A 26,752-nucleotide genomic window follows, 5' to 3' on the forward strand; every position below is an offset into this window, starting at 1 on the left:
CCTTGAGCTAACTGCCGCAATCATCCCACCAACTCAACTGTTGAAGTTGGGTTTGCATCACTGGAATTGAGATTGGAACAACATTGCTGATCTAGAAAGCGTAGCCTGAAGTTAAATTAGAAAACCCTTCTCTTTAGACATCCAATTACAACTAATTTCTCGAAGAAAGCCATGTTTCCCATTGCTATTATCATTCCCATATAATCTCACCGAGTTAGAACCAGAAGAGACCTTCTCAACTTGACCAGATCTCCAACCAATACAGTAACCCAAGCTACCACATCTTTAGAATGAGAATTGCGATAACTGACTAAGGGGGGGAAGGCGCTCTGTTATCACAGAATGTCCACTATGTAAAAAATATGTTTTCCATACCATAAAATCAAGCAGAATCATAACAAATTGTATACAGGACTACTATATATGCCCAACACCTAGGTAACAACATAATATGCAGCTGAGATTAACATTTTTATTTTCACCCTAGAAAGACATAAAAAAGGGATGTACTGCAAATTATATAAAACTTACAAAAACAAAGATAATGGAGAGCATGAACCAAATCAAAACAAACTATAGAGGAAAACATTAACGGTCAATCATGGAACTATAGTACTGTACTGTACTTTTGATAAATTTAAAAATGCAAATAGCTTTTATTTTTCATGCACATTAGGACCTTTACATAAGAAAAGGTAATTCAACTCCTATCTATAGTTATAACTACCAAATTACAAAAGCGTCGGGGTATAGGCCAAGTTATGACTAGGCAAAGATGATGTTTTTACAACATTTACTTTAGGTCTGTATCCTTTGAAATTCAAAATACTGTAAATGGAATAAAGCCTATTGCGTATTCTTTTTTTTTTATTACACAAGATGTCACAAGGATAATCATAGTTTTTCTCAAGTTTCATCGCCAATCACAAAGAACAAACAAAAAAAATGAGTGAACTCATTTACACATCCAAATGATAACTAATGACACTATTAGTGTTTAGTAAACTAAATCTGTGGTAGTCTGTACCATTGGTATTTCTGTAATATGTTATTTTGATAATAAAATAAATTTTTGAATATACTTACCCGGTGATTATAATAGCTGCAACTCTGTTGCTCGACAGAAAAACTCTACGTAAAAATTCGCCAGCGATCGCTACACAGGTAGGGGGTGTACTCAACAGCGCCATCTGTCGTTCAGATACCCATTACTCATTGTAAACAAAGAACTCAATTTTCTCCTCGGTCCACTGTGTCTCTATTGGGGAGGAAGGGAGGGTCCTTTAATTTATAATCACCGGGTAAGTATATTCAAAAATTTATTTTATTATCAAAATAACATTTTTCAATATTTAACTTAGCCGGTGATTATAATAGCTGATTCACACCCAGGGGGGTGGGTAGAGACCAGCAAAATATGTTTACATCATATGAGCTAAGAATTTTTATTTAATTTTAGAAGTTATCAAAATAACTAAACAAAATAAATAGGTACCTGGTAAGGAAGTCGACTTGAACAATTACTCTGCCTTTTCTGGGTGCCTTTTTAAGTACGTCTTCCTTACGGAGCCTCGCGATCCTCTTAGGATGCTGAGCGACCCCTAAGAGCTGAAGTATCAAGGGTTGCAACCCATACAACAGGACCTCATCAAAACCTCTAATCTAGGCGCTTCTCAAGAAATGACTTTGACCACCCGCCAAATCAACTAGGATGCGAAAGGCTTCTTAGCCTTCCGGACAACCCAAAAACAACAATAAAAACATTTCAAGAGAAAGATTAAAAAGGTTATGGAATTAGGGAATTGTAGTGGTTGAGCCCTCACCCACTACTGCACTCGTTGCTACGAATGGTCCCAGAGTGTAGCAGTTCTTGTAAAGAGACTGGACATTTTTAAGATAAAAAGACGCGAACACTGACTTGCTTTTCCAATAGGTTGCGTCGATTATACTTCGCAGAGATCTATTTTGTTTAAAGGCCACGGAAGTTGCGACAGCTCTAACTTCGTGAGTCCTTACCTTCAGCAAAGCTTGGTCTTCCTCATTCAGATGGGAATGAGCTTCTCGTATTAACAGTCTGATAAACTAGGATAAAGCATTCTTTGACATAGGCAAAGATGGTTTCTTAACTGAACACCATAAAGCTTCAGACGGGCCTCGTAAAGGTTTAGTTCGTTTTAAATAGAACTTAAGAGCTCTTACAGGGCATAAGACTCTTTCTAGTTCATTTCCAACCATACGATAAGCTTGGAATATCGAACGATTTTGGCCAAGGTCGAGAAGGCAGCTCGTTTTTGGCTAGAAAACCAAGTTGTAGAGAACATGTAGCCGTTTCAGATGAGAATCCGATGTTCTTGCTGAAGGCATGAATCTCACTGACTCTTTTAGCTGTGGCTAAGCATACCAGGAAAAGAGTCTTTAAGGTGAGATCTTTCAGGGAGGCTGATTGTAGCGGCTCGAACCTGTCTGACATAAGGAATCTTAGTACCACGTCTAAATTCCAACCAGGTGTAACCAAACGACGCTCCTTCGTGGTCTCAAAAGACTTAAGGAGGTCCTGTAGATCTTTATTGTTGGAAAGATCTAAGCCTCTGTGACGGAAGACTGATGCCAACATGCTTCTGTAACCCTTGATAGTGGGAGCTGAAAGAGATCGTTCTTTCCTCAGATAAAAGAGGAAGTCAGCTATTTGAGTTACAGAGGTACTGGTCGAGGATACGGATACTGACTTGCACCAGTTTCGGAAGATTTCCCACTTCGATTGGTAGACTCTAAGGGTGGATGTTCTCCTTGCTCTAGCAATCGCTCTGGCTGCCTCCTTCGAAAAGCCTCTAGCTCTCGAGAGTCTTTCGATAGTCTGAAGGCAGTCAGACGAAGAGCGTGGAGGCCTTGGTGTACCTTCTTTACGTGTGGCTGACGTAGAAGGTCCACCCTTAGGGGAAGTGTTCTGGGAACGTCTACTAGCCATCGAAGTACCTCGGTGAACCATTCTCTCGCGGGCCAGAGGGGAGCAACTAGCGTCAACCTTGTCCCTTCGTGAGAGGCGAACTTCTGCAGTACCTTGTTGACAATCTTGAACGGAGGGAATGCATATAGATCTAGATGTGACCAATCTAGGAGAAAGGCATCTATATGAACTGCTGCTGGGTCCGGGATTGGAGAGCAAAATATTGGGAGCCTCTTGGTCATCGAGGTTGCGAAGAGATCTATGGTTGGCTGGCCCCAGGTGGCCCAAAGTCTCTTGCATACATCCTTGTGGAGGGTCCATTCTGTTGGAATTATTTGTCCCTTCCGACTGAGACAATCTGCCATGACATTCAAGTTGCCTTGGATGAACCTCGTTACTAGTGATATGTTTAGACCTTTTGACCAGGTGAGGAGGTCCATTGCGATCTCGTACAACGTCAGAGAGTAGGTCCCTCCTTGCTTGGAGATGTACGCCAAAGCCGTGGTGTTGTCCGAGTTCACCTCCACCACTTTGCCTTGAAGGAGAGACCTGAAGCTTTTCCAGGCCAGACGTACTGCCAGTAGCTCCTTGCAGTTGAAATGCATTGTCCTTTGATTCGAGTTCCATATCCCCGAGCATTCCCGACTGTCTAATGTCGCACCCCAGCCTACGTCCGATGCGTCCGAGAAGAGAACGTGGTTGGGAGTCTGAACAGCCAGGGGAAGACCCTCTCTTAGGTTGATATTGTCCTTTCACCAAGTCAGACAAGACTTTATCTTTTCGGAAACCGGGATCGAGACCGCTTCTAGCGTCTTGTCCTTTTTCCAGTGAAAAGCTAGATGGTATTGAAGAGGACGGAGGTGTAGTCTTCCTAGTGACACAAATTGATCCACGGATGACAGTGTCCATACCAGACTCATCCACAGCCTGACTGAGCAGCGTTCCTTCTTCAGCATCTTCTGGATGGATAGCAGGGCTGGGGGCTGATCGTCTTGTTGTTCAGCAACGTCCTCATCAGAGGGTTCCTCATCCGAAACTGATGAGGAAACGGCAACGGAGTGGGCAACGTCTGGCTCGCTGAATCCGGTCGCACTGGTGGATGCGTGACGGAGCCGGACGCAATATCATGGAACTGCTGCACAGTCTGTGAACTGTCAACAACCATGAGTGCGCGAGGAAGCACAGCGTCAACCCGAGACTGTCTAGACCGTCTGGGTTGTGCAGTCAACACCCTACCGGGTTGCTGAGGTTGACGCACTGCGTCAAAACAAGTCACCTCTGCTGGTTGTTGAACGTCCTGAACGTCAAAAACCACCTCCGAGCGTTGCTTAATGTCAACATGCGGCTGGCAACCCACACTGGGTCGCATCGGTGGAGTAACCACCTCAACTGGCAGACGCGAGTAGGTTACCTCAGCGTCAACAGGGCGCACAACCGACCGGTTGGAAGGTTGTTGGCCAGAAGGTTCTTCTCCGCATTTAAGTCCTCTATCAAGGACGCAAGCTTGGACTGCATGTCTTGCAGCAAAGCCCATTTAGGGTCTACGGGAGCAGGTGTGGCAACAGACGGGGTTAGCGACTGAGGCGGAACCGTTTACCATCCCTGAAAGCCTTGTTATGCGTGACATAATAGTACAGCAAAACTTTAAAGGCTCGACAACAGCTGTGAAGTTGACCTGTAAACAACTTGGAGCGTCTCCTGGCTAGGCGCCAGGGAGAGTCTACCAGAATTGAGAAGTCTATCTGGGCAGAGGCATGAACTCCCAAGCCGAGAACTTCTCTCGTGTCATATCAGACTCTCGCTCTATAAACCAGTTTAAAAGAAGGGAAAGCAAAGGCTGTATCCCCCAAACTCCTCCTGGTGAAAAACCAGTCGCCTAGCCAACGTAACGCTCTCTAGGAGAGCGAGAGAGCACTAGCTTAAAAACAACGGCTTCGAAGTAGCTAGGCCTAGTGTAAGCTCTGACGTTTAGGCGAACGAGGAGCAGCAGTTACAAAAAGATCCGGACGAAGATCCTTAAAAAAAATCATCATGATTTAATTAAAGTCCATAGGAGGCTAAGCAGCTTTAGGCTCCTCTCCATCTGACAGAGTCCTCAAGGGAATATCAGTAGAAGGGAGAACAGCAACTTCCTCATCTACAGGAACCTTGTCCGATAAAAGCTGAGTCTCTTACTGGTGCATTAGTAGCGGACCAGAACGCAACGTCATGTAACTGCTTGACAGTCTGTGAACTGTCAACAACTGAACTGTCAACCACAACAGGTGCGTGAGGACGCACAGCGTCCACTCGAGACTGCTTTGACTGCCTAGACTGAGCAGTCAAAACAACTCTAGAATGCGGAGGTTCACGCACAGCGTCAAAACAAGTCAACTCCGATTGTTAGTGAACGTCTTGAACGTCAACAGGAGCATCAGCCAGTGGCCTAACGTCCAAATGCGGCTGAAAAACCACACGAGACCGCATCGAGTGTGGTTCTAAACAACCTGACTGACGTGACTAAGCTACGCCAACGTCAACAGTAAGCACAAAGGAACGTTAGGTTGGCTGAAAGCCAGGATATCGATGAGATAAACGGCTAGACTCAACGGACTAATCGGCAGAATAGTCTTCCATAAGGGAGGCAAGCATATACTGCATGTTTTGCCATACAACCCCTTAAGGATCAACGGAAATGGTTGTGGTAATAGACGAGGGTAACGTCTGTGACCGCAACACTTTGCCTACAAAAAAAGACTCTCGGAGTCTGTGTTACGCTTTTGTTAGGCGGCGAGCAGTTATCCGATGACTGCATAGGGTCAGAACTGTCCTAATGGCTGTAACCAGGACGCTGGACCTGTCCTGAAAGGACTGACTTTCGCTTAAGGGCTCCGAAACCTTGTGACAGGTTTCTTATGCGAAAAGCCTACGGATGGCGAGGAGAAACAACGTCTCTCTCGTCTTATGGTAGGGGAGATCTTGGTAAGATACACCCGATACCATAGAGGGAAAACGTCTGTTCGTTGGTCAAGGCCTCTCGAACCCATAAGTCGTTTGACATTACTTCTCCCCTGGGCTTGGGAGCTTGTAAGAGGTCCCGGACTAGGTGAACGACAGGCACGAACAGACGAACCCTCGGACGCAACACTGTAACACTTTGCGCCCCGGACGCAACACTGTAACACTTTGCGCATATCACTTTATCACTTCGATTTTCTGTTTTGCACTTATTTCTACCTGAAACACGCAATTCTACCCTTCATTAAAAGGTAGTAATTGCGAAATTAGTCGTATAATGCAAGCTCATAATACCAGCAAAAAACAGAAAACATATTTTAAGATAAAAAGAAAAATCAGTGGCTGGGAAAGAGACTAAACACTAGTTCATATAACTACGTTTTCAATCTCTCACCGCACATAGCCTGGGGACGAGAATAAAAACCTAAAAACGTTTTATCCTTCCTCCCCGTACAGCGACTAGGGACGTGAGTAACACGAGAACAACGTTACCCGCTTGAACGGAACGTTTTCTCTCCTCTCTCTCCCTCCGTCTCTATCTCTCTCTCTCTCTCTTTCTCTCTTGATTTCGCACCTAAGAGAAGAGCCCAATTATATATCGTCAAAAAAACATGTTATTTGACTAAAGGAAAAAACTGAAAGGTTTTTCAAATAAAAAGTTCCTTTAAATTAGAATTTAAAACATTTAAGCTAAGAAAGAATGAACAAAACGTCAGAATCGATTTACTCTTACTGCAAAGTGAAACCGTGATACACTCTCTCTCTATCGTAACGATAGAGCGCATGTTGAACGTCCTGAACGTCAACAACTGCGTAGCATAAAAAACTAAACGTTAGTTCATCTTTGAAAACAGTACGAAGACTATCAAAGAAATTCTTTCATAAAAAATTACATTTAAAAAGTTTTAAATCCTTAGCTCTTAAAGGCTAAAGACGATATAAAGGGCTCAACGTTGATTAACTTCGGTTTCCAAGTTAGGACCGCCTACTCTCAGGAAAGTTCTATAAAAACAAAGCATTAAAATTTATTTTTATATGTTTATAAAAAATGGAAAGTTAATCGAAGAGGCCTAATAAAGGCGGAGAGATATAAAATATATATAGGAAAATCTATTACGTGATAAGATAATTACTAAAAGCCTAAACACACTTCCGTCTAAGGGAAGGGTCGGCCATTTAAAAGTGAACGAAAGTCCATACTCTCTTTGTCACCATAATTAAATCTATCCAAAATGGGTTCAAGTTTTAAGATGAAGATAAAACACCTGCATAGCGAAAGCTCAAAACTAGAATAGTGTACTTCACCAAATAGTTGTGAAAACAAATCCAGTTAGCAACAGCGAATTAGTAGGTCGTGCCGGTAGCCACCGAGAGAAAATTGAGTTCTTTGTTTACAATGAGTAATGGGTATCTGAACGACAGATGGCGCTGTTGAGTACACCCCCTACCTGTGTAGCGATCGCTGGCGAATTTTTACGTAGAGTTTTTCTGTCGAGCAACAGAGTTGCAGCTATTATAATCACCGGCTAAGTTAAATATTGAAAAATTATAAAATATTTTGAAAAAGTTTGGATATTATATTAAGAATATTTGTTATTTACAGTAGCTTGAAATCAGCTGACAGGGTTTACATTTTCTCTGCTGAGCTCACAGAAAAAAGTATCTTGTTGATATAGAATCTATTTCTTGGATAGACTATGCATTATGATTGACTGACTGATTTACAATTCTCTGGCATCTTGACATCGGAGATCATTGACACCGATAATATTTATCATAAATAGAGAATAAAAGAGTATTCAATTTCAAACCATAAAAGCGAAGATGGACTTATAAAATTTAAATAGCTTTTCAGAAGACCTGCTTCAGAAATAAATCTCAAAATACTGCAGGCATAATATAACACATCCTGTCCAAGAATCTTGGCAAGGATGAACCTGCCATCCTCACCTCAAGTCTCAAACAGATATCTAATCCTTTCAGTTCTATAAGCAAGGTATTCAGTCAACAAATGCCTCACTGTCAAGGGTATCAAACAGTCATTGGCCAGTTAGCAGTAACTTGGTATGTCAACTAAGTGTGACTAATGCAGAGATGACAAAGAGTCGACTCCAACTTTCGGGGAATCCTGTTATACCTCGAAGGAGATATAACATTTGTTATTTCTCTCATCTTATTGTCAACTAAACCATCTCAATAGTATAGCTAATTATTATGGATAAAATTCTTGTTGCAAAGTGAAAAATCACAGAGAATGGGATAGTTTCTTGGTAGCAACTCGGCTGCAGCCTTCTTTGCCAGTAAATCTGCCTTTTCATTTCCAGATACACCTACATGTGCCAGAACCCAGCAAAATTGAACCGTTATACCTCTCAGCCCAATAATAAGCCACTCTATAATCTCTAAAACTAAAGGGCTACTAGAATTAAAAACTTCTAAAGCTTGTAGGACTTCTTGCATAACTAAAGATGATAAAATTGTACTCGTCTAACGCTAATTTTTTAATAGCAGTTAGTCGGCCATATAGTTTGGCAGTAAATATAGACGATACTAGAGAAAGTGAACCTCTCCAATTCAAAGGACTATCATATACTCCCAATTCAACATCAGATTTAGAACCATCAGTATACTGTATTTGTCTCGTAGGATTTTTATACAGGAGAGGGGGTTCCCAGCCCCCTCGTCCCGTCCCTTTTAGTCGCCTCTTACGACATGCAGGGATAACGTTGGCGCTATTCTAATTTTTATATGCCCCCGCGGCCACAGGGGATAGATGTGAGAGAGGCAAGAGAGCGTGCTAGAAATAGGAATGAATGGCGAGCGATTGTGACGCAGTTCCGGTAGGCCCTGCTGCTTCCTCCGTTGCCTTAGATGACCGCGGAGGTAGCAGCAGTAGGGGATTCAGCATTATGAAGCTTCATCTGTGGTGGATAATGTGGGAGGTTGGGCTGTGGCACCCTAGCAGTACCAGCTGAACTCGGTTGAGTCCCTGGTTAGGCTGAAGGAACGTAGAGAGTAGAGGTCCCCTTTTTGTTTTGTTTCTTTGTTGATGTCGGCTACCCCCCAAAATTGGGGGAAGTGCCTTTGGTATATGGATGGAGTATACTGTATTTAAAAGTCAATTCCTTATGTACTTCAACATGTTCCATAAAAAGAGACCTGGCTTCTAAGTCAGTTATGTTCTTTTTTTATACCAATAAAATACTTACAAAAAGATATCTCTTGGAATTTCCATGAAGGGGTTAATGATATCTTAAATGGAAGCACTTTATTTCTAGCTATATCCTAGCCTGTCTACAAAGGTTTTTACCTGGAAACCATAAGGTTGAGGAGATTTTGGAAGCAACTCACAACATCTATCATGCCTGATAGGCTAAAGAATGAGGAAGTCTTTGCAACCTGAACTACAGTAATACCGAACAATAGAAAACTTTCGGTAAAAGTCTGAAGGTAATTTTCCAGCGTCAACACAGAGGCTTGGGATGGGTGAAGTTCCAAAGGCTCCTGTGTCCAATCTGATACCAGTATGGTATAGAATGTAAAATCTTCAATCAGCTTGGGTTGGTTGAGAAGCATATTTCACACCCATAGCTAATTTTGAAAAAAATTAAAGCCTTGTTTAACTTTTGCCGTCTGCCGTCTGGAATTAGGGAAATGTAGTGGTGGAGCCCCCACCACTACTGCACTCGTTGCTACGAATGGTCCCAGAGTGTAGCAGTTCTCGTAAAGAGACTGGACATTCTAAAGATAAAAGACGCGAACACTGATTAGCTTTTCCAAAAGGTTGCGTCGAAAATATTTTGCAGAGATCTATTTTATTTAAAGGTCACGGAAGTTGTGACAGCTCTAACTTCGTGTGTCCTTACCTTCAACCAAGCTTGGTCTTCCTCATTCAGAAGGGAATGAGCTTCTCGTATTAACAGTCTGAAAATAGTAGGATAAAGAATTCTCTGACATAGGCAAAGATGAATTCTTAACTGAACACCATAAAGCTTCAGACGGGCCTCGTAAAGGTTTTAAAATAGAACTTGAGAGTTCTTACAGGACATAATACTCTTTCTAGTTCATTTCCAACCATACGCTAAGTTTGGAATAACGAACGATATTGGTCAAGGCCGAGAAGGCAGCTCGTGTTTGGCTAGAAAACCAAGATGTAGAACATGTAGCCGTTTCGGATGAAAATCCGATGTTCTTGCTGAAGGCATGAATCTCACTGACTCTTTTAGCTGTGGTTAAGCATATCAGGAAAAGAGTCTTAAAGGTGAGATCTTTCAGGGAGGCTGATTGAAGTGGTTCGAACCTGTCTAACATAAGGAATCTTAGAACCACGTCTAAATTCCAACCAGGTGTAACCAAACGACGCTCCTTCGTGGTCTCAAAAGACTTAAGGAGGTCCTGTAGATCTTTATTGTTGGAAAGATCTAAGCCTCTGTGACGGAAGACTGATGCCAACCTGCTTCTGTAACCCTTGAAAGTGGGAGCTGAAAGAGATCGCTCTTTCCTCAGATAAAAGAGGAAGTCAGCTATTTGAGTTACAGAGGTACTGGTCGAGGATACGGATACTGACTTGCACCAGTTTAGGAAGATTTCCCACTTCGATTGGTAGACTCTAAGGGTGGATGTTCTCCTTGCTCTAACAATCGCTCTGGTTGCCTCCTTCGAAAAACCTCTAGTTCTCGAGAGTCTTTCGATACTCTGAAGGCAGTGAGACGAAGAGCGTGGAGGCCTTGGAGTACCTTCTTACGCGTGGCAGACGTAGCAGGTCCACCCTTAGGGGAAGAGTTCTGGGAACGTCTACTAGCCATCGAAGTACCTCGGTAAGTTATTCTCTCGCGGGCCAGAGGGAAGCAACTAGTGTCAACTTTGTCCCATCGTGAGAGGCGAACTTCTGCAGTACCTTGTTGACAATCTAGAACGGAGGGAATGCATATAGATCTAGATGAGACTAAACTAGTAGAAAGGCATCTAAAAGAACCACTGCTGGGTCCGGGATAGGTGAGCAAAGTATTGAGAGCCTCTTGGACATCGAGGTTGCGAAGAGATCTATGGTTGGCTGGCCCCAGGTGACCCAAAGTCTCTTGCATACATCTCTGTGGAGGGTCCAATATGTTGGAATTATTGTCCCTTCCTACTGAGACAAACTGCTAAGACATTCAAGTTGCCTTGGAAGAAACTTGTTACTAGTGAAAAGTCTAGACCTGTTGAACAGGAGAGGAGGTCACTAGCGAACTCGCACCATGTCAGAGAGTAGGTCCCTCCTTGCTAGGAGATGAACATCAAAGCAGGGAGTTGTCCGTGTTGACCTCCATTACTTTGTCTTGAAGGAGAGACCTGAAGCTTTTCCAGGTCAGACGTACTGCCAGAAGCTTCTTGCTGTTAAAATGCATTGTCCTTTGACTCGAGAGCATAATCCCGAGCATTCCCTACCGCCTAAGGTCGCACCCCAGCCTACGTCCGATGCGTCTGAGAAGAGAACGTGGTTGGGAGTCTGAACAGTCAGGGGAAGACCCTATAAAAGGTTGATAAAGTCCTTCCTCAGGTTAGACCAGACTTATCTTCCGGAAACCGGGATCGAGACCGCTTCTAGCGTCTTGTCCTTTTCCAGTGAAGAGCTAGATGAAACCGAAGAGGACGGAGGTGTAGTCTTCCAAGTGACACCAATTGAACCACGGATGACAGTGTCCTAACCAGACTCATCCACAGCCTGACAGGGCCGTATTCCTTCTTCAGCATCTTCTGGATGGATAGCAGGGCTGGGGATTGATTTTCTTGTTCAGCCATGTCCTCATCAGAGGGTTCCTCATCCGAAACTGATGAGGAAACGGCAACGGAGTGGGCAACGTCTGACTCGCTGAATCCGGTCGCACTGGTGGATGCGTGACGGAGCCGGACACAAGATCATGGTACTGCTGCACAGTCTGTGAACTGTCAACCATGGGGATGCGAGGAAGTACAGCGACAACCCGAAACTGTCTAGACTGTCTGGGTAGTACAGACAACCCCTTATCGGGTTGCTGAGGTTGCCGCACTGCGTCACAACAAGTTACCTCTGCTGGTTGTTGAACGTCTTCCCAGTGACCCACTGAACGTCCACAACCACCTCCGAGAGTAGCTTAACGTCAACGTGCGACTGGCAACCCACACTGGGTCGCACCGGTGGAGGAACCATCTCAACTGGCGGACGTGAGTAGGATACCTCAGCGTCAACAGGGCGTACAACCAACCGGTAGGAAGGTCGTTGGCAAGAAGGTTCTTCTCCGTAAAAAATCCTCTATCAAGGACTAAGCTTGGACTGCATGTCTTGCAACAAAGCCCAAGGTCTATGGGAGCAGGTGTGGCAACAGACGGGGTTAGCGACTGAAGCGGAACCATTTACCCTCCCTGGAAGCATGTTATGCTTAAATTAAAGTCCATAGGAGGCTAAGCAGCTTAAGGCTCCTCTCCAAATGACAGAGTCCTCAAGGGAATATCAGAAGGAGGGAGAACAGCACTTTCTCATCTACAGGAACCATGTCCGAGAAAAGCTAGGTTCTCTCAGTGAGGGTTTCACTGGAGCAAAAGCAGCAGACCAGAAGGCAACGTTATGAAACTGCTTGACAGTCTGTGAACTGTCAAAAACTGAACTGTCAACCATAACAGGAGCGTGGGGACATACAGCACTGGTGTATAAGTAGCAGACCAGAAGGCAACGTCATGTAACTGTTTGACAGTCTGTGAGTTGGCAACAACCAAGGTTGTGTGGGGAAGCCTCAACTCCTGACTGACTAGTTTGCTGCGGGCGAGTGGCGGTAACCACAGTGTGTAGCGGAGGCTGACACACCGTGTCAAAACACGGCAGCTAGTGGTAGCTCACGCACGGCAACGGAGTGCTCTGTGTGTGGGAGTCATCATACATCTGGCAGGGTTGACTGTGCATGGGTGGAGGAGCTCTCACAACAAGAGTGTGAGAGCAGGAAGCCATGCCGGGCGCACAACTGTGGGAGGTGTAGGCCCACGGGTGCATCGTCAACCTTCTCCGCAGTCGGAGTGTGGGAGCTGGCAACAACAAAAGCTGAGTGTTGGTGCGTGGGAGGGGCTGCGGTGGGTTGCAGAGCATGCTGTATGGTATGCGGAGCATGCTGTATGGTATGAGGAGCATGCCGCATGGGTTGCGGAGAAAGCCGCATAGTACTGGAACCCGGCAGCTCTACAGCACCTTCCCACTGCTGATGCGGTAGCTCACGCATGTCAACGGATGGTGCAGCAAGAACATGCGTCTGGCAGGGTGGACTGCGCATCGGTGGTGGAGCTCTCACAGGTGGAGTGTGGGAGCAGGCAGCCGCAGTATCTGCTGAGCGCACAACCGTGGAAGGTTGTAGATTAACAGGTGCATTGTCAACCTTCCAGCACGATACTCCTGCATTAAGGAGCAAGCTGAGACTGTATAGTCTGCAGCATGGACCACTAGGGTCTATGAAAGACGACAACAAACGGAGCTACTGTCCGTTGTGACTGAGGGTCTAAAACAGCTGGTGCGGCAACAGACGGAGTTACTGCCTGTTGCGGTACCGCCTTGCCTCTCTTGGGAGGTGTGCAATTGTCGGATGACTGGATCGAGTCCGAACTGACCCAGTGGCTACACCTAGGCCGTTGGACTTGCGCGGAAGGGACCGACTTGCACTTAAAAGCTGCAAGATTTGGTCCATGGTTTCTGCGAGAAACCTCTTCCGCAGACGAGGAATAAATGGGCTCTCTCGTCTTTGTGTGGGTGGGGTGATCACGTCGGCAACGTGTGTAGATACACCCGAAACCACGGAGGGAAACGTTTGATCGTCAATCAAGACCTGTGGAACCCATAAGTCCTTCGACATTACTTCTCCCCTGGGCTTGGGAGCTTGTAAGAGGTATCGGACTAGGTGAACAACAGGCACGAACAAACGAACCCTCGAACGCAACACTGTAACACTTTGCGCATATCACTTTATCACTTTTGATTTTCTGTTTGCACTTATTTCACTGAACTCGAACTTAAGTGATTTGTACCTGAAACACGCAATCCTATCCTTCATTAAAAGGTAGTAATTGCGAAAACAGTTTTACAATGTAACAGAAAAACATAATGAAAGATAAAGAATTCAGTGGCTGGAAAAGAGACTAAACACTAGATCAAATAAACTACGTTTAAAATCTCTCACCGCATAAAGACTGGGAACAAGAATAAAACTCTAGAAACGTTTTACCTTCTTCCCCTATAGCGACTAGGGAGAAGAGTAAAAAAAAAAAAAAAAACGAGAACAACGTTACCCGCTTGAACGAAACGTTTATCCTCCTCTCTCTCCCTCCGTCTCTATCTCTCTCTCTCTCTCTCTTGACTTAGAACCTGAGAGATGATCCCAATTATATATCGTTAAAACATATTATTTGTTAAAGGAAAAAAACTGAAAGGTTTCCCAAATAAAAAGTTCCTTTATTAGAATTAAAACCATTTAAGCTAAGAAAGAATGAACGAAACGCTAGAATCGGTTTACTCTTACTGCAACGTGAAACCGTGAAATACTCTCTCTCTATCGTAACGATAGAGCGCATGTTGAACGTTCTGAACGTCAACAACTGCGGAGACAAAACTAAACGTTAGTTCATCTTTGAAAACAGTACGAGACTATCAAAGAAATTCTTTCAAAAACATTAAAATTAAAATAGCATAAATTCTTAACAGGAAATACGATATGACGGGCTCAATGTTAATTAACTTCGGTTCCAAGTAAGGACCGCCTACTATTAGGAAAGGTCGCATATAAACAAACATAAAAATTAATTTTTTATAAGTTTATAAAAATGGAAAGTTAATCGAAGAGGCCTATGAATGGCGGAGAGATATAAAATAAATTTATAACTTTGTTAAGCAAAATTACCAAAAACCTAAACACACTTCCGTCTAAGGGAAGGGTCGGTCATAAAAAGTGAAAGAGAGTCTATACTCTCTTCGACACCAACACTTCCGTCTAAGGGAAGGGTCGGCCATTTAAAAGTGAAAGAGAGTCCATACTCTCTTCGTCACCATAATTAAATCTATCCAAAACGAGTTCAAGTTTTGAAATGAAGATAAAACCCCTGCATAGCGAAAGCTCAAAACTGGAATAGTGTACTTCACCAAAAAGTTGTGAAAACAAATCCAGTTAGGGACGGCGTATTAGTAGGTCTTGCCGGTGGCACGACAGAGGAAAAATTGAGTTCTTGTTGACAAGAAGTACTTGAGTACCTACTCACAGATGGCGCTGTTGTGTACACCCCCACCTGTATAGCGATCGCTGGCGTATCCCGACCGTAGATTTCTGTCGGGCAACAGAGTTGACAGCTACATGATCATCGGGTAAGATTAATATTGAAAAATCTAACTTCACTTACACATGGGATCCGTTGACCTTTGATGTACAGTACATACCCAGGTCTGGATGTATTCCCTGAATAAGACAGAAATGGATAACAGCAATTTTGCTTGTTAAAACTTGAATCCATTCATATTAGCTCACTGAATAATTTTGTCAATTGGGAGTTATAGTTTTCTCTCGAACATTCTCATTCTAGCTCCAGCAATTGATATAGAGAGATATCATCTACAAATAGTGTTGTGAGAATATCTTGGGGAATGACAGAGGATATCCCATTAATGGCTAATGCAAATAGGGGTAAACTCAGCATGCTACCCTAGGGAACTCCTTCTTCACATTTCTTCTCTGATAAGAGTTTCACCTAATTTAACTTGAAAATCTATGTAACATAAATGGTTGAATGAACAAAGGTAGCTCTCCTTTCAATCCCAAAACATGAATGATTTTAAGTATACCATATCTCCATGCAGTATCATATGCCTTTTCAAGTTCAATAAAAGACTGTTACATGATGTGGTTTGGAGGTAAAGGCTTCACAAATAGGGGATTCCAGTCATACCAACACATCACTTGTCGAGTGCATTTTTCTAAAACCACAACGGATAGGTGATGCAATACTTTTCTTCTCCGAGTAGCATACCAGTCTTGCATTGACCATCTTCTCCATGATCTTACATAGACAAGATGTCAATGCAATTGGTTGATAGTTTGTTGCTAAAACCTTATCCTTACTAGGTTTTAAAAATGCTAAAATTAAGGCGAGTTCCCAAATACTTGGATAATTGTGATCATGCTATATTCTGTTAATAATGCGTAAAATAAATTACTTAGTATTAACAAGTACATGTTTAATCATTGCACATGGAATTCCATTAGGTCCTGGGGCTGTATTATTACAAGCAGCAAGTGCAAAATCAAACAAAAAAGTGGGAAAGTCTCCCTCCTACTGAAATTGTCCATAAGGAATTCTAACAATATCCACTAGAGAGAAACCCTGATGTTCTACCACTTGCATGAAAGGAACTCCTTGTCGACAACACTCAAGTTGAAGCTGTTGGCTTGAAAGCGGAAACTTGATTATTCCTAAACGAAGAAGAAAAATAACTAGCAAGAGCAAGTTCTGGTATCTACCAAAGCAACTACTTTTAATTTCTTTTAATACACAAGAAAAACCCCCAAAACAGGGAAATAAATTGATAAAAGTTTTTGTGCCTCAGAAACTGTGCCCAACATTGAGGCACATACAGATATCACAAACACACAGGCTGATATGGCCTAGGAAGCCCCCTTTAAAACAGGGTTACTAAAACAGGTCAGTTAATAAAAAAAAAAATTCATTAAAAGCCTGATGCCCGGCAAGTTTCTCTTCTATTACTAGAAATAATCCCTGTTATATAATCTATTATGCAAAGTATTTCAGAACACTTCCTACTATATTACCCCCCCCCCCCCCCCCAAAGAGCATTCTTTTAAGAAACCAGATTGGAAACCCTGCATTAAAGATTTTCATTTATTAAAAGTCTTGATTGGCTCAAGGCAGGAAATTGGATCAAACTCTAGAACTCTTATGAATGTCTTAAGGTTTTGAAGACCTAAAGACTAAAAGCAAACCAGAATTACCAGCCTTTCCTTTTATTTGAGACAACAATATAGCTATCAACAATAAAACAGGAGAACTGAGGGGTATAAGTAGTCTCAGAAGTAACAATTTTCAAAGATTAGGAAAAAAGTAGCATCAGAACTTCCTTAGAGCAACATCAAGGTATTTTCCAGCAATAAGGTTATGTATGGTTTAAAAGGGGAATATTTCAGTTTTCTTGACCTTCTTCTGTTTTCTTCACCTTCATTTTCCTGAACAGCAGGACGAACCGAGACATTACTTACGAGTTTTCAAGTTAGCTAGAAACGGGTATGAGAGCTGCTGCACATTTGTTATCAAGAGACTTGTTTTGGCAGTAGAAGTACTAGCGCCTACATTTACCCCTTGAAGTTAACCCTAATGGCCAAGCATATAAGCCTACGAAGCGGACTTCCATCCAAAACATAATGCACATGATAAACTTTAGGTGAAACTCCACCAGCAACATTAAGAGCCAAAGGAATCATGTGATGTCACTCCATCCACATAAGAAATACAAGGTTGCCCCAGAGTGCTTTCTTCAACGAATGGAGGGATATTAACATCTTGACCATCAACTATTATTTTCTGCCTCTCAATCTAGTTGCCTAACATAGCTACAAAGTTTGTGGTAATGTAAGGGTTTTGTAAGAGAATGGTATAAAGTGAATAAAGAACTCAACTCTGTGAGAGGATCTCTAATCTGTAAGGCCCAGTGAACACAAAACACATATAGTACTGAATGGAAGACCATTATCACTAGACCGGACAATACTAATCAAGATAGGGTTGGCAACCGGGTAGATAAGATAAGAATTGCCACCTTTAAATGAAGACCAACGGCCATTTGAGAAACACAGGAAGATAAAAAAGTTGAATGCTTTAAAAGCTCATCACTATCAAAACTTGCCTGGTTAAGTTCTATATTAGAGAATGGTATTAGCTTGTCATTGCCTAGTCTTTTCTGGATTTTCCAATGAACTGAAATATAATTTACTATTATGCTTAAAATTTTCAATTTTTCCATGATAGGAATAGTGGGTCCTTCACACAACTCTCAACAGTTATTTAAATCACAGTACTGTTCCCAACCGAAGACCGAAGCGATTACAGATAATGATAGCCCAGAAGCAATTGCCTTGAGCAATTCATGCAGTAATTGCCAACAAATCAGGAGGAAGGCAACTTAAAACTGATTAAAATATTTAACAACCTGGAGGACGAAGTGTGTAAAACCAATGCGATAGAGATTAAAATAACTGAGATCCTCTGCTGTGTCAGCATTGCTCCTTGCCCTTAACCACTAGCGTGCCTCATTACTTTATCAATGACATGTGTCTATTGAAAGAAGTTTTTAAAACAGCTTTCAAAGAATAAGCAATAGGAACATCAAGGGAGATTCATAGAACAAATGCAATGTTTAACATGAAATCTTCAACAGATATTTCTCCTCATTGGAAGCTTCAAACTAAAAATTAATTGTCAGGCAAAAGTATAATCATAACACTATACTGTAGCATGTCTTTTGACTGTATGCAAGAAATGACCACTCTCACTGAGTTGTGAGCTTTTGACTTTAAGTAAGAATTAACTACCTAAATGCCTCTTGGTCTGGGTAGTGTCAAAAATGAAAAAGTTGTCATTTTCTTTCCTAGAATACCAATGTCCAATGTCATTTGGAAACCAGAACATGTCAGACCTTACCTTTATAATTAAAGTAGGTAGAGTGCAGTAAACACATCAGCTATGTCCTTCCCATACTATGAAATAACTCCAGTGATCCATAACATTCTTCTCACCACTATGACCTTACATCTGTAAAATGTTATTTTCATTAGTAAAATAAATTTTTGAATATACTTACCCGATGATCATGTAGCTGTCAACTCTGTTGCCCGACAGAAATCTACGGTCGGGATATGCCAGCGATCACTATACAGGTGGGGGTGTACACAACAGCGCCATCTGTGAGTAGGTACTCAAGTACTTCTTGTCAACAAGAACTCAATTTTCTCCTCGGTCCACTGGTTCTCTATGGGGAGGAAGGGCGGGTCCTTAAATTCATGATCATCGGGTAAGTATATTCAAAAATTTATTTTACTAATGAAAATAACATTTTTCAATATTAATCTTACCCGATGATCATGTAGCTGATTCACACCCAGGGTGGTGGGTGGAGACCAGCATACATGTTAACAAAGAAGCTAAGTATCCCGTATCTTATTTTAGCCGTTATTCAAAATAACAAACATAAAATAAATAAGTACCTGGTAAGGAAGTCGACTTGAACCATTACTCTGCCTTTTTAAGTACGTCTTCCTTACTGAGCCTAGCGATCCTCTTAGGATGCTGAGCGACTCCTAGGTGCTGAAGTATGAAGGGCTGCAACCCATACTAAAGGACCTCATCACAACCTCTAATCTAGGCGCTTCTCAAGAAAGAATTTGACCACCCGCCAAATCAACCAGGATGCGGAAGGCTTCTTAGCCTTCCGGACAACCCAGAAATATTTCAAGAGAAAGATTAAAAAGGTTCTGGAATTAGGGAAATGTAGTGGTGGAGCCCCCACCACTACTGCACTCGTTGCTACGAATGGTCCCAGAGTGTAGCAGTTCTCGTAAAGAGACTGGACATTCTAAAGATAAAAGACGCGAACACTGATTAGCTTTTCCAAAAGGTTGCGTCGAAAATATTTTGCAGAGATCTATTTTATTTAAAGGTCACGGAAGTTGTGACAGCTCTAACTTCGTGTGTCCTTACCTTCAGCCAAGCTTGGTCTTCCTCATTCAGAAGGGAATGAGCTTCTCGTATTAACAGTCTGAAAATAGTAGGATAAAGAATTCTCTGACATAGGCAAAGATGAATTCTTAACTGAACACCATAAAGCTTCAGACGGGCCTCGTAAAGGTTTTAAAATAGAACTTAAGAGCTCTTACAGGACATAATACTCTTTCTAGTTCATTTCCAACCATACGCTAAGTTTGGAATAACGAACGATATTGGTCAAGGCCGAGAAGGCAGCTCGTGTTTGGCTAGAAAACCAAGATGTAGAACATGTAGCCGTTTCGGATGAAAATCCGATGTTCTTGCTGAAGGCATGAATCTCACTGACTCTTTTAGCTGTGGTTAAGCATATCAGGAAAAGAGTCTTAAAGGTGAGATCTTTCAGGGAGGCTGATTGAAGTGGTTCGAACCTGTCTAACATAAGGAATCTTAGAACCACGTCTAAATTCCAACCAGGTGTAACCAAACGACGCTCCTTCGTGGTCTCAAAAGACTTAAGGAGGTCCTGTAGATCTTTATTGTTGGAAAGATCTAAGCCTCTGTGACGGAAGACTGATGCCAACATGCTTCTGTAACCCTTGAAAGAGGGAGCTGAAAGAGATCGCTCTTTCCTCAGATAAAAGAGGAAGTCAGCTATTTGAGTTACAGAGGTACTGGTCGAGGATACGGATACTGACTTGCACCAGTTTAGGAAGATTTCCCACTTCGATTGGTAGACTCTAAGGGTGGATGTTCTCCTTGCTCTAACAATCGCTCTGGTTGCCTCCTTCGAAAAACCTCTAGTTCTCGAGAGTCTTTCGATACTCTGAAGGCAGTGAGACGAAGAGCGTGGAGGCCTTGGAGTACCTTCTTACGCGTGGCAGACGTAGCAGGTCCACCCTTAGGGGAAGAGTTCTGGGAACGTCTACTAGCCATCGAAGTACCTCGGTAAGTTATTCTCTCGCGGGCCAGAGGGAAGCAACTAGTGTCAACTTTGTCCCATCGTGAGAGGCGAACTTCTGCAGTACCTTGTTGACAATCTAGAACGGAGGGAATGCATATAGATCTAGATGAGACTAAACTAGTAGAAAGGCATCTAAAAGAACCACTGCTGGGTCCGGGATAGGTGAGCAAAGTATTGAGAGCCTCTTGGACATCGAGGTTGCGAAGAGATCTATGGTTGGCTGGCCCCAGGTGACCCAAAGTCTCTTGCATACATCTCTGTGGAGGGTCCAATATGTTGGAATTATTGTCCCTTCCTACTGAGACAAACTGCTAAGACATTCAAGTTGCCTTGGAAGAAACTTGTTACTAGTGAAAAGTCTAGACCTGTTGAACAGGAGAGGAGGTCACTAGCGAACTCGCACCATGTCAGAGAGTAGGTCCCTCCTTGCTAGGAGATGAACATCAAAGCAGGGAGTTGTCCGTGTTGACCTCCATTACTTTGTCTTGAAGGAGAGACCTGAAGCTTTTCCAGGTCAGACGTACTGCCAGAAGCTTCTTGCTGTTAAAATGCATTGTCCTTTGACTCGAGAGCATAATCCCGAGCATTCCCTACCGCCTAAGGTCGCACCCCAGCCTACGTCCGATGCGTCTGAGAAGAGAACGTGGTTGGGAGTCTGAACAGTCAGGGGAAGACCCTATAAAAGGTTGATAAAGTCCTTCCTCAGGTTAGACCAGACTTATCTTCCGGAAACCGGGATCGAGACCGCTTCTAGCGTCTTGTCCTTTTCCAGTGAAGAGCTAGATGAAACCGAAGAGGACGGAGGTGTAGTCTTCCAAGTGACACCAATTGAACCACGGATGACAGTGTCCTAACCAGACTCATCCACAGCCTGACAGGGCCGTATTCCTTCTTCAGCATCTTCTGGATGGATAGCAGGGCTGGGGATTGATTTTCTTGTTCAGCCATGTCCTCATCAGAGGGTTCCTCATCCGAAACTGATGAGGAAACGGCAACGGAGTGGGCAACGTCTGACTCGCTGAATCCGGTCGCACTGGTGGATGCGTGACGGAGCCGGACACAAGATCATGGTACTGCTGCACAGTCTGTGAACTGTCAACCATGGGGATGCGAGGAAGTACAGCGACAACCCGAAACTGTCTAGACTGTCTGGGTAGTACAGACAACCCCTTATCGGGTTGCTGAGGTTGCCGCACTGCGTCACAACAAGTTACCTCTGCTGGTTGTTGAACGTCTTCCCAGTGACCCACTGAACGTCCACAACCACCTCCGAGAGTAGCTTAACGTCAACGTGCGACTGGCAACCCACACTGGGTCGCACCGGTGGAGGAACCATCTCAACTGGCGGACGTGAGTAGGATACCTCAGCGTCAACAGGGCGTACAACCAACCGGTAGGAAGGTCGTTGGCAAGAAGGTTCTTCTCCGTAAAAAATCCTCTATCAAGGACTAAGCTTGGACTGCATGTCTTGCAACAAAGCCCAAGGTCTATGGGAGCAGGTGTGGCAACAGACGGGGTTAGCGACTGAAGCGGAACCATTTACCCTCCCTGGAAGCATGTTATGCTTAAATTAAAGTCCATAGGAGGCTAAGCAGCTTAAGGCTCCTCTCCAAATGACAGAGTCCTCAAGGGAATATCAGAAGGAGGGAGAACAGCACTTTCTCATCTACAGGAACCATGTCCGAGAAAAGCTAGGTTCTCTCAGTGAGGGTTTCACTGGAGCAAAAGCAGCAGACCAGAAGGCAACGTTATGAAACTGCTTGCCAGTCTGTGAACTGTCAAAAACTGAACTGTCAACCATAACAGGAGCGTGGGGACATACAGCACTGGTGTATAAGTAGCAGACCAGAAGGCAACGTCATGTAACTGTTTGACAGTCTGTGAGTTGGCAACAACCAAGGTTGTGTGGGGAAGCCTCAACTCCTGACTGACTAGTTTGCTGCGGGCGAGTGGCGGTAACCACAGTGTGTAGCGGAGGCTGACACACCGTGTCAAAACACGGCAGCTTGTGGTAGCTCACGCACGGCAACGGAGTGCTCTGTGTGTGGGAGTCATCATACATCTGGCAGGGTTGACTGTGCATGGGTGGAGGAGCTCTCACAACAAGAGTGTGAGAGCAGGAAGCCATGCCGGGCGCACAACTGTGGGAGGTGTAGGCCCACGGGTGCATCGTCAACCTTCTCCGCAGTCGGAGTGTGGGAGCTGGCAACAACAAAAGCTGAGTGTTGGTGCGTGGGAGGGGCTGCGGTGGGTTGCAGAGCATGCTGTATGGTATGCGGAGCATGCTGTATGGTATGAGGAGCATGCCGCATGGGTTGCGGAGAAAGCCGCATAGTACTGGAACCCGGCAGCTCTACAGCACCTTCCCACTGCTGATGCGGTAGCTCACGCATGTCAACGGATGGTGCAGCAAGAACATGCGTCTGGCAGGGTGGACTGCGCATCGGTGGTGGAGCTCTCACAGGTGGAGTGTGGGAGCAGGCAGCCGCAGTATCTGCTGAGCGCACAACCGTGGAAGGTTGTAGAATAACAGGTGCATTGTCAACCTTCCAGCACGATACTCCTGCATGAAGGAGCAAGCTGAGACTGTATAGTCTGCAGCATGGACCACTAGGGTCTATGAAAGACGACAACAAACGGAGCTACTGTCCGTTGTGACTGAGGGTCTAAAACAGCTGGTGCGGCAACAGACGGAGTTACTGCCTGTTGCGGTACCGCCTTGCCTCTCTTGGGAGGTGTGCAGTTGTCGGATGACTGGAGCGAGTCCGAACTGACCCAGTGGCTACACCTAGGCCGTTGGACTTGCGCGGAAGGGACCGACTTGCACTTAAAAGCTGCAAGATTTGGTCCATGGTTTCTGCGAGAAACCTCTTCCGCAGACGAGGAATAAATGGGCTCTCTCGTCTTTGTGTGGGTGGGGTGATCACGTCGGCAACGTGTGTAGATACACCCGAAACCACGGAGGGAAACGTTTGTTCGTCGATCAAGACCTGTGGAACCCATAAGTCCTTCGACATTACTTCTCCCCTGGGCTTGGGAGCTTGTAAGAGGTATCGGACTAGGTGAACAACAGGCACGAACAAACGAACCCTCGAACGCAACACTGTAACACTTTGCGCATATCACTTTATCACTTTTGATTTTCTGTTTGCACTTATTTCACTGAACTCGAACTTAAGTGATTTGTACCTGAAACACGCAATCCTATCCTTCATTAAAAGGTAGTAATTGCGAAAACAGTTTTACAATGTAACAGAAAAACATAATGAAAGATAAAGAATTCAGTGGCTGGAAAAGAGACTAAACACTAGATCAAATAAACTACGTTTAAAATCTCTCACCGCATAAAGACTGGGAACAAGAATAAAACTCTAGAAACGTTTTACCTTCTTCCCCTATAGCGACTAGGGAGAAGAGTAAAAAAAAAAAAAAAAACGAGAACAACGTTACCCGCTTGAACGAAACGTTTATCCTCCTCTCTCTCCCTCCGTCTCTATCTCTCTCTCTCTCTCTCTTGACTTAGAACCTGAGAGATGATCCCAATTATATATCGTTAAAACATATTATTTGTTAAAGGAAAAAAACTGAAAGGTTTCCCAAATAAAAAGTTCCTTTATTAGAATTAAAACCATTTAAGCTAAGAAAGAATGAACGAAACGCTAGAATCGGTTTACTCTTACTGCAACGTGAAACCGTGAAATACTCTCTCTCTATCGTAACGATAGAGCGCATGTTGAACGTTCTGAACGTCAACAACTGCGGAGACAAAACTAAACGTTAGTTCATCTTTGAAAACAGTACGAGACTATCAAAGAAATTCTTTCAAAAACATTAAAATTAAAATAGCATAAATTCTTAACAGGAAATACGATATGACGGGCTCAATGTTAATTAACTTCGGTTCCAAGTAAGGACCGCCTACTATTAGGAAAGGTCGCATATAAACAAACATAAAAATTAATTTTTATAAGTTTATAAAAATGGAAAGTTAATCGAAGAGGCCTATAAATGGCGGAGATATAAAATAAATTTATAACTTTGTTAAGCAAAATTACCAAAAACCTAAACACACTTCCGTCTAAGGGAAGGGTCGGTCATAAAAAGTGAAAGAGAGTCTATACTCTCTTCGACACCAACACTTCCGTCTAAGGGAAGGGTCGGCCATTTAAAAGTGAAAGAGAGTCCATACTCTCTTCGTCACCATAATTAAATCTATCCAAAACGAGTTCAAGTTTTGAAATGAAGATAAAACCCCTGCATAGCGAAAGCTCAAAACTGGAATAGTGTACTTCACCAAAAAGTTGTGAAAACAAATCCAGTTAGGGACGGCGTATTAGTAGGTCTTGCCGGTGGCACGACAGAGGAAAAATTGAGTTCTTGTTGACAAGAAGTACTTGAGTACCTACTCACAGATGGCGCTGTTGTGTACACCCCCACCTGTATAGCGATCGCTGGCGTATCCCGACCGTAGATTTCTGTCGGGCAACAGAGTTGACAGCTACATGATCATCGGGTAAGATTAATATTGAAAAATTACAGAACATTGTTAAAATAACAGCAATCTTCTTAATATCATCAATTTCCATTACATAGTATTGAAAAAAAGTTAATTAATTTTTGTAATCTCTAACTCACTCCAGGAGACTATTAAAAGGCGAGGCACCTTAAGCTACACCAAAATTTCTCCTTATACTTGCACAGATAATTCAATACTGATTAACTACATATTTCATAGGTTTACAGAAAACACTGAAGATGAAAAAAGTTTCAAGTAATTATTTTTCCCAAGCCACTATGACGGGAAAATGAATGTATTCAGATGAACAGCAAAACTACTAAAAATAAATTAATACAATACTGTACTACCTCAGCATAAAAAATTCAGACTGACATTCTACAATAAAAAAAGAAAAAGGTAGTACGTTATATTTACCAACACTATAACCCACACCCATGCCTGAAGGCTATTGACAAAGAGGGCATAACTAAATCCATAAAAATTTACTTTAACGGTTAAAGGTGTTTGGTTCTAGTTCCAGTATCATCTGAAGAGATGCGTACCAGAATATCAGCCAGGCAAGCCCAACCACACCTTTAAACAGCTTAAATTCATGGTCCCAGGATGGGATCGCTCTGTCGTCATAGTCAACATTTTACACAAAATTGAAATATCCCGTTTATAAGCATAAATCTAGCAAACTCAATAGTATTGAACGTTGAACAAAACTTCATAAGCTAAATGATTTACCAATACAGTGTGTTACACTGTAGCCATAGGAGATGTTTTTTCCAGCTTCCTTCAACCCCAAGCTGCACCAACTTTTTACCCTACTTTAACTGCTCCTGTCACCTATCTCCCTTTGGACTGCCCATCTTAATTTCCATTTCATGGTGCCACGACACTTTCCCATAGCTGGACCACAGCACTGAATGCCCTGTCCCGGCTCAGCAGTAGGTTCTATGTCCCAAATTCATAAATCCAGCATTTCACTCTATGGCCTATATCAATTATAACTTAAAACTCTTCTGTCACTTCATCTTGTATAACCCACTTTGTGATACAAGCAAAAGCAGCAATAGATGCATTATCTAAAGATTAGGTTGATCAAATAATTTTCTAAAGGTTAAGATAATTACTTTATAATGCAAAGTTGATTGAAGAATTAGACATGGTTTATGGACTTCCAATTTAACCTCTCATCTTCAACCATACACTTCTTTACAGGAACAAAGTTGGACATGAAATCATTAGCAGGCATCATCTTTAAACTTTTTCTTTTAAATAGTTGAAATACAGAGTTGGACTTTTCTAAAGCCCTTTACAAGGTAATTAATGAGTAACCCCCAGAGTAGACATGTGCAACCCATCCTGAAAGTTCAATATTCTTATGCCCTTTGGACAAATAGTGCAGTCACTGCACCTCCAAGTTTACACCAACGGGCATACTCAAGGATCTATACAGCATCCTTTCATTCCCCGAGTTGCCGTCACTTTTTTAACTTTATACTTTGGCCATGTTCACATTTCTTTTCTTCCATCTTCCTGCAGAACCTCTGTTTTCAACTTTAACTTCATATTACAAAGGCAAGGTTTTCCC

At 43.0% G+C, this 26,752-nt stretch overlaps 1 long non-coding RNA gene across 1 annotated transcript in view; it reads right to left on the reverse strand.

Annotated features, from left to right (window-relative positions):
• Positions 1-18,743, reverse strand: part of LOC137627550 (uncharacterized) — a 325,984-nt gene extending 307,241 nt beyond the window's left edge. The window contains exon 1 of the long non-coding RNA XR_011041188.1: positions 18,632-18,743. This is a non-coding gene — a long non-coding RNA (uncharacterized lncRNA). The remainder of the gene's footprint in view (positions 1-18,631) is intronic.
• Positions 18,744-26,752: the final 8,009 nt, after the last annotated feature.

This window comes from Palaemon carinicauda, chromosome 35 (genome assembly GCF_036898095.1).
Source record: "Palaemon carinicauda isolate YSFRI2023 chromosome 35, ASM3689809v2, whole genome shotgun sequence".
Lineage (NCBI taxonomy): Eukaryota > Metazoa > Arthropoda > Malacostraca > Decapoda > Palaemonidae > Palaemon > Palaemon carinicauda.